At 37.7% G+C, this 17,400-nt stretch overlaps 1 protein-coding gene across 19 annotated transcripts in view; it reads right to left on the reverse strand.

Moving 5' to 3' along the window:
• Window positions 1-17,400, reverse strand: part of APBB2 (amyloid beta precursor protein binding family B member 2) — a 360,720-nt gene that overhangs the window by 232,049 nt on the left and 111,271 nt on the right. The gene's annotated exons all lie outside the window — the stretch shown is intronic.

Below are 17,400 nucleotides of genomic sequence, written 5' to 3' on the forward strand. Positions count from 1 at the left end.
AAAATCTGAACAGACCAATTACTACTGACAAAATCGACTCAGGAATCAAAAACTCCCCACAAACAAAAATCCTGGAACAGATGGCTTCACAGCACTAACACCTATCCTTCCCAAACTACCAAAAAACTCAAGAGGAGGAAGGCTCCCAAGTACATATTACAAGGCCACCATTATCCTGATGCCAAAGCCAAAGACATTACCCAAAAAAAATTATAGGCTGATATATATCCCTGATGAGAGTAACAATCTCTGAATGAACCTAAAAAGTACAGTAAATGGGATTCATCCTAGAGCAACCAAATTAACTCTCTTCTAATGGCCCAGACACCATGTACCCAAATTGAAAGACCAAACTTCAAAAGTTCATTGATAGGGATTTTCAGTTGTATGTGGTAGGTTACACTCATGTGCTTAACTCCATTCCCTCCAAAACTCGACTAATTGACACTACACAAGAAGCAGAGATAAACTCACAAGAAGAAAGAATGGAAGAGGAGAAAATTAATGGAAAAAAAATTTGGAAAATGGAAAGCAGGTGGGCTAATAAGTGAATTTTCAAAGCAGGGACAGAAAAAAGTTAAATGCCTACAGATGGACTGTCAGGAAGCAGCAAGCAAATATAGGGCACAGAACCTTGGGAAAGTGCAAGTTAAGGCACAGTTCCATCTAAAGAGGAGGTTGGATGGAGGGGACAGTGTGAAGGTGGCATTGAAAACTGGAGGACTACTTTCAAGACATTATAAGGAGTAAACCTCCAGATCCTTCCTCAGCCATGAAGTTTGTCAACTGTCTCTTCTTCCACCTCAGGTTTGCTTTTTGCAAGGTTAAACCTGAGAAGGTCTGGACTCAGGGACACTAGGACAGTGACTGGGTAGAGGCACCATACACAGAGAGAGGACTGAGTAAAAGAATACATTCTGACTGGAGAGATCCACAGCCCCTTCCATTACTGGGATTATAGAGAACAGGCAAGCTAGGAGATTGGAAGGCTTTTCTGGAGAAACTAACCAGCCCAAGAAAAGAGATCCACAGTTATCAAAACTAGGGAAAAAGGAAGCTTCGGAAAAAAGGAAGTCATCCTATGTTAAGGCCACCAATTGACAAGAGAGTTTGTCAACTTGGTCATGCACAGAGTTTCCAATCAGTTTTCAGTGCCTTCACATAAATAAAAAGAGACAGCAAATGATCACCAGAAATGTCATGAATAGTCTAGCATGACAAACAGAAACTTTAGGAAAAAACAGAGTCAATGCTGGGAGCAGGAAGAAACCTCATATATACATTATTAATAACTCCAAGGGCATAAAATATATTGTATCCATAAAGCCAAAAAGAATAGGATGCTATAAAACAGAAATATTGTGAGAATAAAAAAGAGCTCCTAGAAATTAATATTATGATCATAGAAATAAAAAAATCCACAGAAGCATTAGAAGATAATAGAGGTAAACATTCTCAAGAGTAGAACAAAAATATACAATGATAGAGACCAGGAATTTTTTTTCATGATATAGTAAGTTGGGGGAAAAAATACTAAAGTTCCAGCATCTGACAACTAAGAGTTCTAGAAAAGAGAGAATACAGAAAACAGTAGGAAGAAAATTCTTCTTCACCACCCTCTGCAAAAATCTTCACAATGAATGAAAAAAGTTACACATTAAGACACATTATGATGAAATCTCAGAACATTAGAGGTTTAAAAAAAAAAAACTTTAAGCATTCCCCTCTCCCCTTAAAAAGTCACATATGAAGTACCCAGAATCAGAAAAGCATCCAACAATTCAATAACAAAATTGGAAACAGAAGAAAATAGAACACGTCCTCCAAAACTCTCAGGGAAAATAATTTCCAACTTTAAATTCTATATCAATCATATATGAGGAGATACTAAATGATATTTTCACACATGCCAGATCTCAAAAAATTACATCATATACATTTTCTCAAGAAGCAACTGGGCAATGTGCTTCCCCCAAACAGAGAAGAAATGAAGAAAGCTGCCATCCAGTAAACAGGTCAATCAAGAATTCCCAACATGATAGTAAAGAAAAATTCCAGGTCAACAGCTGTGCATAATCCCTCCAGAGTAAACAGTCCAGAATCCAGCAGGCAAGAGGAAGGTTCTGGGGAAAAGACCACACACACATAAACGAACTGCGAGACAAGCCATTGTATCCGACCTTAACTGAAAATTTAGGAATAAATAAGTAGCACATAAAATAGACTATGATCCCCTCCCCAAAATAATTTTTTAATATGCTGTACAAGAAAGAAAACAAAATCATAGTATACTCAGAGCTCAGCGGTGAAAACTGTTTACATAAAAACAAATCAAGATATAACTATCTTGGAGAGTGAAGGGCCCAGGTAATTAAGTGAGGGAGAATAAAAGAGATAACCCTGTATTTTTCTTACTAGAAATTCAATGTTTAATGTCTCAAATTGAAACAAAATCAAGAAATATCAATATAAACATTCAATTAGCTACATGGAAGTAAATATCAGAAGAAGAGCTAATTGAAGTAGTTGCCTCTGAAAAGTAGAAAATGACAATGCAAATAAGAGGCAGGAATTTGTAAGTCATATGTATTATTATAAATAAAAAATAAATTTTAAAAAGAGTAGAAATTAATAAAATATACAAATCACCCAACCATGTAAGACAGTGGCAATATGAAATTTCATTTTACACTATAAATAAGGAAATAGATAAACCTTAATCTGCTCCTCCTAATTAATCAAATTATTAAACTCCTATTTAATACATTGTATCTTAAAGTAGTAAGGAACATTTTGTGAGGGGTCAAATATGCCTAAATCATCAAGTCACACCTCTAGGTTTAGTTAACACATGGTGAAAGGGTCCCTGAACACCAGTGCACAGGAAAGATCAGCCTTCTTTGTTATTAAAGAGATCATTAACTACAGCTTCAGACACTTAAACATGTTGGCCATTCCCCCTCTACCAGAACCCTACTGGGGCTACCTATAGTGAAGATTTGTCCTTATAGAGGGAGGAAGGATAGAGAATATCCAGCATGTAAACTCCTTTCCTATATCTGGGGAGTATAATGTGAGTACTGACAAGGGCCACATCTTTAGACATACAGGTAAAAATGGCTGGACAATCACTTTCCCAGACTCCCTTGCAGCTAAGCAATGGGCACATGACTTAGCCTTAGGCAACCCTGAATCTAGAGCTGAAGACACAAAGAGGCAGGGGCAGGAGGAAATTATCATGGCTTAGGGCAATGGTAGCACTATCCAGTGCCCAGTGGCAGCAAAGGCTGAGGTAACAAGTTGATTACAAGTGTCTGGTACCTAATGATGTGGTCAGTGTGAACTAGCATGGTCCAGTGTTCAGTGATCAGGTCCATCGTGCATAGAGCTAATCATATCATATGACTTTGGCTATGAATCTGGCTGTGTAGTCTCGATTTGCTCCTGCCCTTTTATCAACTTCCAGCAGTTCCAGAAACTACCCAGTATGTTCTCAATAAGTACTTCTCTGCTTAAATCATTCAGTCAGTTTCCATTGCTTCTATCGAAGAACCCTACCTATATACTGCCCAAGGATACACAAGTAGAAATAGGTGGCTATATACTGAAGTTAAGAATGAAACATTTATATTCCTTAAGATACCAAAGCAGAACCAAGAACATTTTTCCACAAGGAAATATGGGGGAAGGTTAGGTTTTAAGGTACAAATAAAACTATGCTGCAGGAATGTTATGGGTTAAAGTTTTGATAGGCTCATCTATTTTTTTAATTGTTTTCTCCCATTAGAAAACACATTCCAGCTCAAAACCACTGACTTTACAACAAGCCATTTGAATATAATCAGTTTGTGAATTGGGACTTGCCACTATTTACATCTGGCAAAAGACTGCGCTCACAATTCTTATTGTCCCAGTGGGCAGAAGAGCAGTGGGTGAGGAACAACAATTTTCTTTGTCTTTCTACTTAAAACAGAGCTTTCTGAGAGATGAAACCATTTGAAAACCAGTGGTCAAGAACTGCACATGAATATGAAAATGCAAACCAAGGCATCCAAAGATTTATATCTAACTGTGGCAACATCAATATTGCTGAAAAGCTGCATCCATCAGTTCAGTACACTGCAGCATATTTAGTTCCAAGTCTGAGAAAGCTGAACCCTAGGCAATTTATCTGCATATGTCTCACGCTACCCACACAAAATTTGCAGACAGCGCTAGAAGTTAAGATAGATAGCTTAAAACAAACTGTTGATGTGACCAGAAGAGTCAAATGCAGTAATGATATTAATATTGGGTTGTTGGAAAAGTCATGACGTTCTTTTTCTATGTTTTTCATTGCAAAAATGAGTCATGACTTTCTCGACAACCCAATAGAAACGAGGATGCAAAGAAAGCAAGCCTCTGTCTGTTCTGCCCATTGTTTCTGGTGACTGAGGAAGTCTTTCATGACGAAGTACAGCTACAGTTAAAGTCATGACAAAGTACAAGTACAGTTTTTGTTAGTTGTACAGAACGAGACTATACACACCCCATAGAGAAGGTTAACAAAATAAATGCAAAGCCTGATGAAGGCATATAATTTCCCTGCCGGTGGTGTTATTTCATAAAGACTTGCCGAGAGATCAATCCCTCAGTCACAGAAGTCAGGCTATTAATCACCTGGGCAAAAAATTAATTTTATTTCAGTGGGTGATGTAAATGCTACTTCAAATGCTATCAACTGCCAAGCCATCTTTACCATATATTCTGTGCAGTCAGTTCCCATGAAATCATCTAATGGCCGCTAAAACAAGAGTATTATCCTATAGTTGTCCAGATCAATTATACTGTGTTCACACAGTGTTCTGAAAGCTGAGATAAATTTATCTCAGTCAATCTCAGATCCACCCCCCTCTTGGTTTCATTTGGAGATCACAATGGACAGTGATTCCGAACATTAATATGTGTGCGCACCAAAGTAAATATACAATCTAATCATCACAGCTCTGTAAGAAATTTCGTACAATTATGCTACTCAGGTTTCAGAAATGAAAAAAGAAGGGGTGGGGGTAAGGATTCCAAGATATCAGTCTCCAAAGCTGTTTCCAAGACTACCTTTTTGAGAAATTTAAAAATAAGGGTTAGTTTCTTATATACAAGTATAAAGGAGGCAAATTCATAGCTAGCTAAGGAATTTCAAAATGGTTCATGGAACCTAAATAGCTATTTCCAAACCAGCCATTGTACCCAATGCCTGAATTAATATTTAAGTATATAGGAATATTTGTTTTTCCCCCTGTACAATGGCTTAAGATCATCCCGAAATTTATACAGAGGGGTTTTATTTTGTCTGCTGTAAGGTTCTACTTCCAACCATCAAAGGTAGCAGATTTTTAGATTTTACGATAAGAATCTCTATTATGTTATATAATCTGTCAAACACCTTCATAATTTTATTTTTTTAACTAAACAAATATGACAAGATATAATTAAAAAGGCACTAATTTCACCAATATCACAGAATGTAAACTGGTATTTCATCAAATCCAAGTGCTATTGGAAGATGCGCCACTGTTTTTTATAATACTAAGAATACAGACAAACATGTTACGAATACAGACAAACATGTTACCAATAACAGTTGTAAAATGTCAGCAACTGCAAGATGCACCAAATTTCAAAAACATTAAAATGTGAAAGATGGATGTATTAGAATCAATGAAATAGGATATATTATAAAACAACTGTATAAGTAACTATTTTACTGGTAAAAAAAAAAAAGTGATCATTAGTAATGATTAGGTAACCAGAAACTACTATGGAAAAATTGGTAGAAAACTCTTAACAAAATACAGTATTTGATTCACAAACAGAAGGTCTATAGAAGAACTGGGGTAATGAAAGGAAGAAGAACATTACACAACAGAAGGCAAGTTTTCACCATGCCCCTGAGATTAAATGTATCTGGTCCAAATGGATTGAGTAAATGGATTATCAATAAGAAATTAAGGTAAACCAAGGGGACTGAACAAGATGTTTAGCTCCTGTATAAAAGAAGCTATGAAATGAATTGTTTTGAGTGGCATTCCCTTGAAAGTAATGCTGAAACTGCCTATTGGCTCATAACTGCAGAGAGGGCCATTCACTGAATTGTGGTAATGACAAAAATTTTTGCATTGCTGAGCTTAAATTTGGGAGTACCACCTTAGCGTGTAGGCAGAAAATGTCTCCACACAAAACTTTCTTGCCCCCCGCCCAGTTTTATTGAGATATAATTGATATATAGCATTATATTAGTTTAAGGTTTACAATATAATGATTTGATATATGTATATACAGAGGGTGCCAAAAACATGTATACACATTTTAAGCAAGGAAAAAACTGTATTAAAATTGGAATACAATGAATGACGCTAGCATTCATTTGGTTAACCTCATCTTTTGAGCGAACGTCATACTACACATTGCTACAGTAACTCAATTCAACTTCGAAAGTAATACATAGATAACATCTCTTAAAACGTGTACATTTTTTTGGCATCCCCGGTATTACAAAATGATCACCACAGTAAGTTTGGTTAACATCCATCACCACACAGTTACAACTTTTTTCTCATTATGAGAACTTTTAAGATCTAATCTCTTAGCAACTTTCAAATATACAATACAGTACTGTTAACTACAATCACCATGCTGTACATTATATCCCCACAACTAAATTATCTTATAACTAGAAGGTTGTACCTTTTGACCACCTTCACCCATTTCCCTTGCCCCACCCCCACCCCTCACGTTTCATCCTTCACCCCTCACCTCAGTCAATTACCAATCTGTTCTGTTTCTGTAAGTTCAGAGTATTTTTTAGATTTCACATATATTAGATTGTCTGAAAAGTCATGACGTATTTTTTTCTATTTTTTTCGTTGCATAAATGGGTCATGACTTTTCTGACAATCCAATAAGTGATATCATGCAGTATTTGTCTTTTTCGGTCTGACTTATTTCACTTAGCATGATGCCCAAGATCCATCTATGTTGTCACAAACGGCAGGATTGCCTTCTTTTTTATGGCTGAATAATATTCCATTGTATATATGTATCAAAGTTTCTTTATCCACTGAGCTCTCAATGGATACTTTGGTTGCTTCCATGTCCTGATTATTGTAAATAATGTTTCAATAAACATAGGAGTGCAGATATCTCTTATAGTGATTTCATTTCCTTTGGATATATACCTACAGTGGAACTGCTGATCACGTAGTAGTTCTATTTTCAATTTTTTTGAGGAAACGCCATATTGGTTTCCATAGTGGCCGCACCAATTTACATTTCTGCCAACAATACACAAAGGTCCCTTTTCTCCACATCCTCACCAGCACTTTTTATCTCTTGTCTTTTTAATGATAGGCATTCCAACAGGTCTGAGGTGATCACCAAACAGTTTCTCAAAGATGGTTAATTACATCAGTATATGCCCAATATGGTTACACCAATTCACCCCTGACCTAGCAAAGAAAACTCCTAGGATTACATGAAAGCTTTTGTACTGATACTGTACTTTTGGATAGCTGTGACTATTGCTGTCCCATCCCTGTGAGAGGTGGACTTCACAATGTCAACTGTCCTGGAAAAATGCAGAGCTTGAGTTAAGAAATGGGAACTAGCAAGGAAATCCTCCTTCTTCCAGAGCCTCAGTCTCTTTGATGCCTGGATTCTACATGTAGATGTGCTGACAGTCACTTCTGGGGTTAGGGGTTGGTGGTCTAGGCCAGAAAGGCAACCTTGCACAGGGCCCAGGGAGGATGGGTGTAGGCCTGCCATATCTAGTAGCCAATTTCACGTGACTCTCAGAGTTTTGTTCAAAGTCATCAACTTTTATCTGTTCTAGGGGATTAAGGACATGTTTCCAGATTAGGGATAGAGTGGAAAATGGGAAAGCATGGTCCCCAAAGAGCTATTATCCTGCTGGCAGCAATGATTAGCCAAGTTCCCAAAGAAAAGGGGAAACTTTGGGACAGGATTCCAGGCATAAAGGTTAGGCTCATCCCATCATATGAAGATGGTGTCCTTTCCTGATCATCTCAGAGGAGAAGGCAATAATTTATAACTAGGGAACACAATGAGCTTCCTTGCAAATCATCACATGCTAAACACAGGTTTGTTGATACTGACAATACAGGCTGCTATTCAGTGAGAGAGCACCATGATGAGTGTCCAGGATGTTCACAGTCAGCATCCATTCTGATTGGCCAGAAACTGGCTGTTATGTATTCTGAGCCTCACCATTCCAACAATAACACATGTTTCTCTGTCCTCAGTTATCTTCTATGGATTCCTAAGCCGGGGAAAACACTAACCTTTGTGTCATATGCTTAGTGTTTATCCTCGATCCAGGAATGACTAAATATAGTAACACACTCTATGCAACTGATATCATTATCCCCATTTTATAGGCTAGAAAGCTGAGACCCAGAAAGCTGAGACCCAGAGAAAGAACTCACCCATAGATAGCCAGTGACAGAGCCCCAATTTAATTCCAAAACAAACACAATTTTAGGATTGTATAAGAACAGTCCCTTCTGCTCTAGAAATCTGCCCTCCTATGAAAGATAACACTGCAGGGAGTAAGTAACAATAAGGCTTGAAGGTAAATGCATTTATCTCATAAAATATTAATATGGAAAAGACTGATCAAAAGCATGATTTTAATCCTACACGCAACTCTCATACTGCAATTATTGTCAAGCATTCCCTGAATACCTAAAGCTTTTATATGATCATATATCTGTATGACAAAATACTACTTTGTTTCTTCCAATCCAGGTGTACGAACTAAAAAAACCAATTTAATTCTATTTACTAAGAGAAAAAAATCCAACATGCATTCTATTAGTCCTTATGTGAATGTCTCATTTGATTAAAATATTACCACCTTTTCCAACAAAAGACACAATTTAACAGTAGATTTAAGGGGGAAAATTCTGCATTTAACAATTTTCCATCCAGCCATTTCTTTAAATCTCTGAGAAAAACCTCTGTCCTAAGTAATTATTTCTTTTACTTTGTACTTAAAGACCAAATGAAAATGCATCTGAATTCAATTACCACTGCTGTGGAAACAAAGAAACTCTAAATCAAAACTAGTGATGATGATGAGATATTCTTGAAGGATGCCACATTCCCTAAATGCTACACATCATCATGATAACCTTTAAATGCCCTTTCTCATATGGCTATGCCAGCCACTAGCTGCAATTAAAGTTCATTTTGTTGAAATCAACTTATTTCTCTCTACATCTGATTCTTTTCAGCTACTGCTCATTTTCTCTCCTTTCTACTTATTTTAAGAGATCAGGCACTAGTCTAATATATAATTTTACTGGTACTACATGCGCATTAAGTTAATTCATCAGAGTAGTTGAATGCTGTAAAGGTTTTTCTTTAAAGTTATAAAATGCCACCAAATTCCCTTCTTCAGTAGGGTGATCATCTAATTTATCGTCAAAACCAGGACACATAATATTGAAGGGGCGTATTATGAAAAATAACAGAAAACAGGCATAGTTACGTTTATCTCAGCAAAATGACACATCTAGCACCCTACTTATTAAAGAACCAAATACTGCACTTAAAAGCCAAAAATCTTAAAAAAAAAAAAAAAAAAACAAGACAGAAAGAAATAAAGACCATGGTAGGAAAGGGACATAGCAGGTTTATGTGTGAATAGGAAGTCAGAAGAATCAAATTAGAAGATCAAAAGAAGGCTGCAGTCTCTCTCAAGCACCCAAACACAATGGCATTTCCAGGTTCCCTAAATATAGCTCCTCCCCGCCTTGGTTGTTAAAACGGTTTTTACATGTCAATTAAGCCCATCATATGTCATGTGCTCTCCTTGCTTATTCGTCAATTTATTTTACTGCTACCCTCCCACTCCTCCTTGACATTACCTTAACTTCTCTCCCTCCTTATAAGTTTCCTGTCCCCTTTCTTGTGTCTTTGATTTCCCATCACTGAGCCAATCACTCAGAGGTACTGGTACTTGCTACATACCATGCACTTGTTCTAAGTACCTCCTACACAAAATGAGGAATCAAAGCTGAAATAGATACAGTGCCAGGTTGTTCAAATTTTTGTTTGCAACACTTTAAAACTCAATACAGTTTCACTCCAACCTCCATTTCTGCATGTCCTTAGCAGCCCAGGCAAGTAGTACAGTTGCAAAGTATGGTAGCGACCACCCATCTTCCTATTTGTGGGTGATTTCATGTATATACTGATGTAAACGAATAGTAAACTAAACAACTTTTGTTAAGGTGTAACATTTCTACGTCTCAAAAAAGAAAAAATATATGAAACCTTTCCCTACGAAGATGCTGCAGCTTTTAGGAATACTCTTTGTTGAATCCGTTTCCTCCTTGAAGCTGGTGAAGAACTGATCATGTCTTGCCCACCACTGCATGTGCGGCACCTTTCAAAGTGTCTAGCACAAAATATGCACTCAATAAATATCTGTTGAGTGTATGAATGAAGGAGGGGCTCTTGGTTAACTGCTTTTTTCCCCATTCCAAGTCCTCAAGATCTTCGCTCCATTGATTAGCTCCTCTTAAAAGGCAACTCTTGCTTGTATTAACAGCTTTGGGGCCAGCCCAAAAATACCCGTATCAAATCGCCGGCCACTCAATGGCAGTGTAACTGTGAGTAAGTTTTCTAATCACTCTCTATGCCTTATTTTTTTCATCTATAAAATAGTACTAATCACTCTACATGCCTTATTTTTCTCCTCTATTAGAGATAGCAGTGTCTCTCGTTTGCAAGATTTTTGCCGGTACGTGTGAGATTTGAAAACAATTTATGTAAAGGTCCAGGCAGGAACCAAATAAATGTGAGCTGAATGGAAGAATCAATTAACCCTTCCATTCTGTGGCTCCAGATCAAAAATGTAACCATCAAAATCTAATTTGCCATAGCTGATCTTTATTCAAACAACAGATATGTACCAAAAGCTGTAACACACAATTGGAGTCTGCCTGCTGTTGAACATCAAAGGAAGAGTTTAACATCTGCTTTTAAATGCAGGAAAACAACAATTAGTTCTCAAGTAAAAAGGAAAGGTATGCAGCCTGAGTTCATCTCCCCCACCAAAATATCCGTGTATTAGGGGTTACCAAGCATACAGCAGACCGAAGGTTTTTTTGCAGGGGTCACGTCGTGGAGGAAGGTAACTCTGGAAATGGTTTTCAGACTCAGCGTTTATTATAGCTCCTGCTTTCCACGGTCAAGTTTGCCCTGATTTTAAAGTGCAAACCCAAGCAGTCAAAAGCCCCAAGAAGGAGATTGAGCCTGAGTTGTACTGTTATCCAACTTGCCAGCTCTTCTAGCAATCTAAGATAGAAAGCCTCACAGGGGCCTCATAACACATGTGCAACTTCACATTGATGAGAGATAATATACCTGTGCCAGACAGGCATATGGAGAGCCATGTTCTGAGACCCACTCTGCTGCTCTTCCCTTCAGGCAAAGCGGTGGCCAAGGGGAGTAAGAGGCTCCCTGGTGCTTATTTCCAGTGCACTTGAACTTACCATTTAATGAGGCTGTGGGAGCTACTGAAGGGCCCATACTGTCCTCTTTTCCAGGAACAATGGCAGAGACAAGCTAGGAAAGTTCCCCAGGGTCTGGCTTCCTTTCTCACACAGCTCACTTGTGCTACTCTTCTGGAAAATGAAAGAAACCCCAGGGTTTCTCAAAGCCCAGAGGCAATGCTGCTCTCCAGGAACATTTTCCTTTTTCTTAAACGCCATCATTTCTTAGTTGCCGCCTCCGGCACAGAGCAAAGCCTAACCTGCCTGCTTAGATAGAGGTCACAAAGCACATGCAGCAGTTACAAGAGAATGTGAACTCTGCTTTAAAAACAACAAAGGGTCATCCTAGGATAAACTACAGGCGCCAATACTGAAGCACCAAATTCTGTTCCACAAGCTTAAACTTTTGGTCTCCTTTAAAGGGGATCTGAGCAAAAATGCCTCCCACCTGGATGAGGTTCCCCCCCCCGCCAAAATTCCCAATGAACCAGTCATGGGAACCTATTACCACAACCTGTTTTCTTATCTATCCTCATTTTACAGATACTGTCTTGCCAAGGATCACAGAGCTCATAAGCCAAGAAGCTGGGAGGCATCTGAGGCAGTCTGACCCCAGGGCCTCTGAGAATCTGCCCTGAACTGGGGTAGCACATCTCTTTGTTGTCTAAATCTGCGTCCAGCTGGGACCAAACAAGAGTGACCTTCAGCACATGGGCTCCGCAGGAGTTTCCCTCCTTACCTGCATGAATGACAGTATAACATTTTTTATGGTCTCAAAATTATCATTTAAGACATTTGAGTTTTATACCTAACACAGCAACGAAGGTGTACACAGCTTTACAGCCTACAAAAAGGGCTTGCAAAAAGTGCATTTTAGTCTTGGTTTCAGTCTTCGACAGCAAGACACAAATTATTTTTCAGATAAAATGGCAATGAGGAACTTCCTCAGACTTTAGCAATCAATCGAGATATCAAAGTAAAATCCCAATGGCCCCTTTTTCAGTGATCCTTGACCATAATGGCAACTGAAGTTTTGTTTATATAATGAAAAATTACTGAATTTGAGGAGATAGAAAAAAATCTTAGAGATTATTCATCTTATCACGGCCTATTTTATCGAGCAAAGAGTTATAAATGACAAAGAGCAAATTAATGAGACTGGATCCCAGTCCTCAGGATCGCGGTCCAGTAAATTAAATAAAACATTATGTAAAGAACTATGACCCAATTCAAGTTAAAAACAATAAAAGATAAAACCAAAATATGTCATCAGAGAGATTCAAGTAGGACGTTAAGGGAGTTCAACATATAAAAAAGATTACTTCTAAGCACAGCACAGTGGTAAACAGCATAAACCTGAGAGTCGCACAGAGCTGGGTTCAAGTTTTGACTATGCCACTCCCTAGCTAGGTGACATTAGACAGTTATTTAACCTCCCTGAGCCAAAGTTTCAAAATCTTTAAAAAGAGGCAATATCGTCTACCTCTCAGAACTGACATAGGATTAAGTAAGATAAAACATGTAAAATTCTAAACACAGTTCCCAGCACACTCTCAGGGTTAACTGCCAGCAGTGGCGTCCAGTCCCTGACCTATTATTTCTCCATCTCTAGCTCCTTTTCTTACCAGTGCCCCTTAACTGCTCTGCCCAGGGCCCTACTTGATTCCTATTATTAACTCTCACTTAAAGGTAAGGAAATAGATTATGCGAGGGCGGGGGACATGCTCAACATCATATAGTGGACACCATGTCCACCTCCGGACTCCTAAGCCTTAGGGTACATGATTATTTCTTTGACCAATCTGATCTCTCCTATTATTTTATAAGCAATTAAAAGGCAAGTAGAGCATCTTACTGTGAAAATTTTAAAAGGTGCCCTCTCTAGGCAGCCCCAACCCCAAGAGTACACAGCTTGGTGAATAACATGCTGAATGGTTATCAGTCCCCACCGCTCACACATACCCTTGCGCAGTGAACGATCCATACAGCCTCACGTGGCAGCCCTGGGTCGCCAGTCTCCAGTTTTCTCTTTTGCAATCTATATACCCAAGTGAACTTTGTAAAACTCCCATCCAATTATGAAGTTTCTGTCCCTTAAAACACTCATGGCTATATATTACTGAGAAACCTCAGGTCTCTAGCATGGCACACCTGGGGCCCTAATCACTCTGGAACCAAGGCTTTGCAACCTGAGCCTACTCTGCTCACCCACACGCCCCAGACCCCAACCACAGTAAACATGCCATGAGCTTCCATCCCTCTGCACCTTTGCACATGCTTTTCCTGCAGCCCCAGCAACTCTCCTCTTTTCTCTCTGTCTTCTAACTCAGCCCACAGGCCTTACTTTATCGTCAGCTCTTCAGTGCAGCGAGCACATTTCCTGATGTCTCAGCTAAAATGACTGTCCCTTCCTCGGCAGGCCCAGAACACTTGTGAGTCTACCTTCCCCACCAGCTCACGGGAGTCGGGAGGATATTGCATGAGCTTTGATGTTAGATGGATTGAAACTGGAATCCTAAAGCAAACATTTTCTAGCAGTGTAAAAGTGTGCAAGTTACTTTTCCCCCTGAGTTTCAATAATCGCTACTCCAAGAATTGAAAATCCAGTGACTTGATGCTATAGCTTCCATACCTCTTCAAACAGTGGAGCCACTCTCAGGGCAGAATGCCATGAAATCTTGATATATTTGATTATATCACGTGAACTAAGAAGTACGCTACTCTACCAGGAGGAATTATGACTAGATTATATATATACAGGCTACACACACACACACACACACACACACACACACACACACAAATAATGTTTTTAAAATCATTGTTCTAAATTTATTATTTAACTTTTTTCTATTTGTTAATTTAATTTAACAAGTAGTAGCAGGAAGCAAAGTTTAAGAAAATATAATGGAAGAAAAAAACTTCAAGATTAGAAAATTCTATTCACAACGTATTTTGGAAGGATGGGTCAATAAATATCATTACCAAATTTTAGTGGTCAAACACCTCATCTAAGAACATCCAACCTACTCCTTGTCACGTAGTACATGCTGAAACAATGTCATTTGAGTTGCAAATTTGAAACTCAGATTAAACTCCTTGAAAGTAAGTGCTTTAAATAATTTAAGCTTTAAATAATGAGCTCTTAACATAGTGCCTGGCACACAGGAGTTGCACAACAAATGTTGGCTTCATAAATAAACTTAAAATGAGAAAGCATGCAAATGCAGAAGTCTATAAAACATTTTGCATCTCCAACTAATACGGATTGCAATTAACTCCAATAAATTCTATTCCAAAGTCTATGAACTGTTCCTACTGTACTTTCACCTCACCTGAGATATTTAGAGTTTCTTGTGTAAAAGCAATATGTAGGTAGGATCCTTCCTTAAGCATAGAAATATTGATGAGGACAGCTAAGTGAGAGGAACGTGTCACCCGCACTCTTGTAATGTAATAAAGGGACCAAAGAAGACACAGCATTTTATACATAGTACCTGTCAGACAGTGACACAATTTTGAACACGTATTTATCCCTTAAGTCTTCTATTCAGAACATGCCTGGTGACAGGAAACACTATAGAGATTACAGAGGGAGAATCCTAGTTTATTCTCTGCTTGCAGATGAAAAATCTATACCACATATCTCACATACTTATATTCCTTTCTAACTGAAAGGCAGGATAGCCTCTAATTAAACAAAAAGCCAAGACCCAACTATTTCGCTTTCACCAAAAATGATATTGCAAATAATAAATAATGTATTAGCATAGGAGTTCATTATTTATTGTTAAATGGAAAAAACAGGCTATTATACAATTTGTAGCATATTCTACTATTTTAATATTAACATACTATATATGTATTAAATAAAATAATAAAATAGAAGCTATTTTTCACTTGTGTTAAAATAATCCATGGCTAACTTTTCAAAATTGCATCTACATTTTGTCAACATTACAGACTCAAGTTTCCAGAAATCTACCTCCAATAATGAACTAAAATGCTTGAAACAAGAAAGACCTTGAAAACACATTTGTGATTAAGAAAAACATAAAAACAGAGGACAAAAGGGAGTTAAAAAAAAAACTGTGAAGGTTGTTTGAGGTTCTGAATTTTCCCTAAAACAGCACTTGCCTCCCAGAAGAAATCACCAATATATTTAAGGACCCCTTACAGTCTTCAAAATATGTATTGTCAGAAACATTCTCTCGGGTGGTAGAAGATGGTAAAAGGGATCAAATACATGGGGATGGAAGGAGAACTGACTCTGGGTGGTGAACACACAGTGTGATATATAGATGATGTAGTCTAGAACTGTACACCTGAAACCTATGTAACTTGACTAACTATTGTCACCCCAATAAACTTTAATTTAAAAAAATTATCTCATAACTTGTAAATTTCAGAAAGGATTTATCTCCTCCCCCGCCCCCACCACCTTCACCACCACCCTACCTTCTACCTTAATGTTTCCTTCCATATAGCTGGTTCTTCAAGACTAGATTTATGTGAATCATACTTATACATTATAACCATCTTCTTCTATTTTTTTCTAACCTAAAGGTGAGCGGTGAACGTCCTTTGGTGCACATAAATATTCATCTATGACATCAGGTTCAGTAACCAGGGACCTGTTTGCCATGGTCCCTCTGGTGACGCACTGTCTGCCTTTAGCTTATTATTGTTAGATGCCTGGCCTCTACAAAATAGAAAAATAACTTTTACAACAATGTCACAAAGAAAATATTTTGGTATAATGGAAGAAAAATATTTCACCAGAGAACATATCAAATTTTCAAGAGATGCTAAATTATCTGAAAGGCAGTTTAAGCAGCTTCCTTTCTGAGGCTAAGTTATGGTTCCAATCTAAACACCACTGCAAATATCTGGATCCTGAAGCCCAGAGAATTAATCTTTTGCCCTTTTCTTTCCATTTCTATGGACAGATTGGTGACTTTCAACATAATCCTCTTTTAAATATCCTTCCAAGGTGGAATAACAACTATACCACATAAGATTTCCTTTATTTTAAGGTTAATATGTGAATACAAGACTACAAAATTCAACTAAATAAATTGCTATCATTTTTTAAAATTCTGCTGACAGTAGTATTTCACTACTGCAAACATTTCCCTGTAACAAAAGAATTGTTTTGGGAGAAAATTTTCAAAGTCCTTGCTTTCAACAGATTTATATTAGCAGAGATTTGACAGCCCTCAGAAATTGTATTCATGGTGTGTGTATACTGTGTGTTTGTATAATATTTTTTCAGTACAAATATCTTATCAAACTTTAAATAGGGCTCATAATTAAAGACCCTTACCTTATTATAGTTATAACAAAATAATACACAATTTCATTATAAGTAACTTTATGGTAAATACAATATAACAATAAAATCTGATCTTACTATTTAATACTTGTATGGAACTTCTAGTGCCAAGTTCTTTTCTGCCTTTCTTTATTTTAGACATGTTTCAACTAGCTCATTTGTACTGTTAGAAATGTAGAAGAGCTGTAAGACACAAGGCATACCAAGTTTAGAAAACTATCCAGTAATTTAATGGGTGAACAGTTCCTATTGTCAATGATATTGTTTCTGGAACATGCCAAAAAGGAGCATAGTGTGTGTGTGTGTGTGTGTGTGTGTGTGTGTGTGTGTGTGTGTGTGTGTGTGTGTGTGTGTGTGTGTGTACGTGCGCCCGCACGTGCGCGAGCAGTTTTGCTTACATTCTTATGGGCTATTCATACTTTCAAGTACTATATACAAAAAAGCAGACTGACTTCATTATCTTTAAGGCCTATTTTACTTTTTCAAAAAGATAGCAGAATAAAACTT

Source organism: Hipposideros armiger, unplaced genomic scaffold (assembly GCF_001890085.2).
Source record: "Hipposideros armiger isolate ML-2016 unplaced genomic scaffold, ASM189008v1 scaffold_53, whole genome shotgun sequence".
NCBI lineage: Eukaryota > Metazoa > Chordata > Mammalia > Chiroptera > Hipposideridae > Hipposideros > Hipposideros armiger.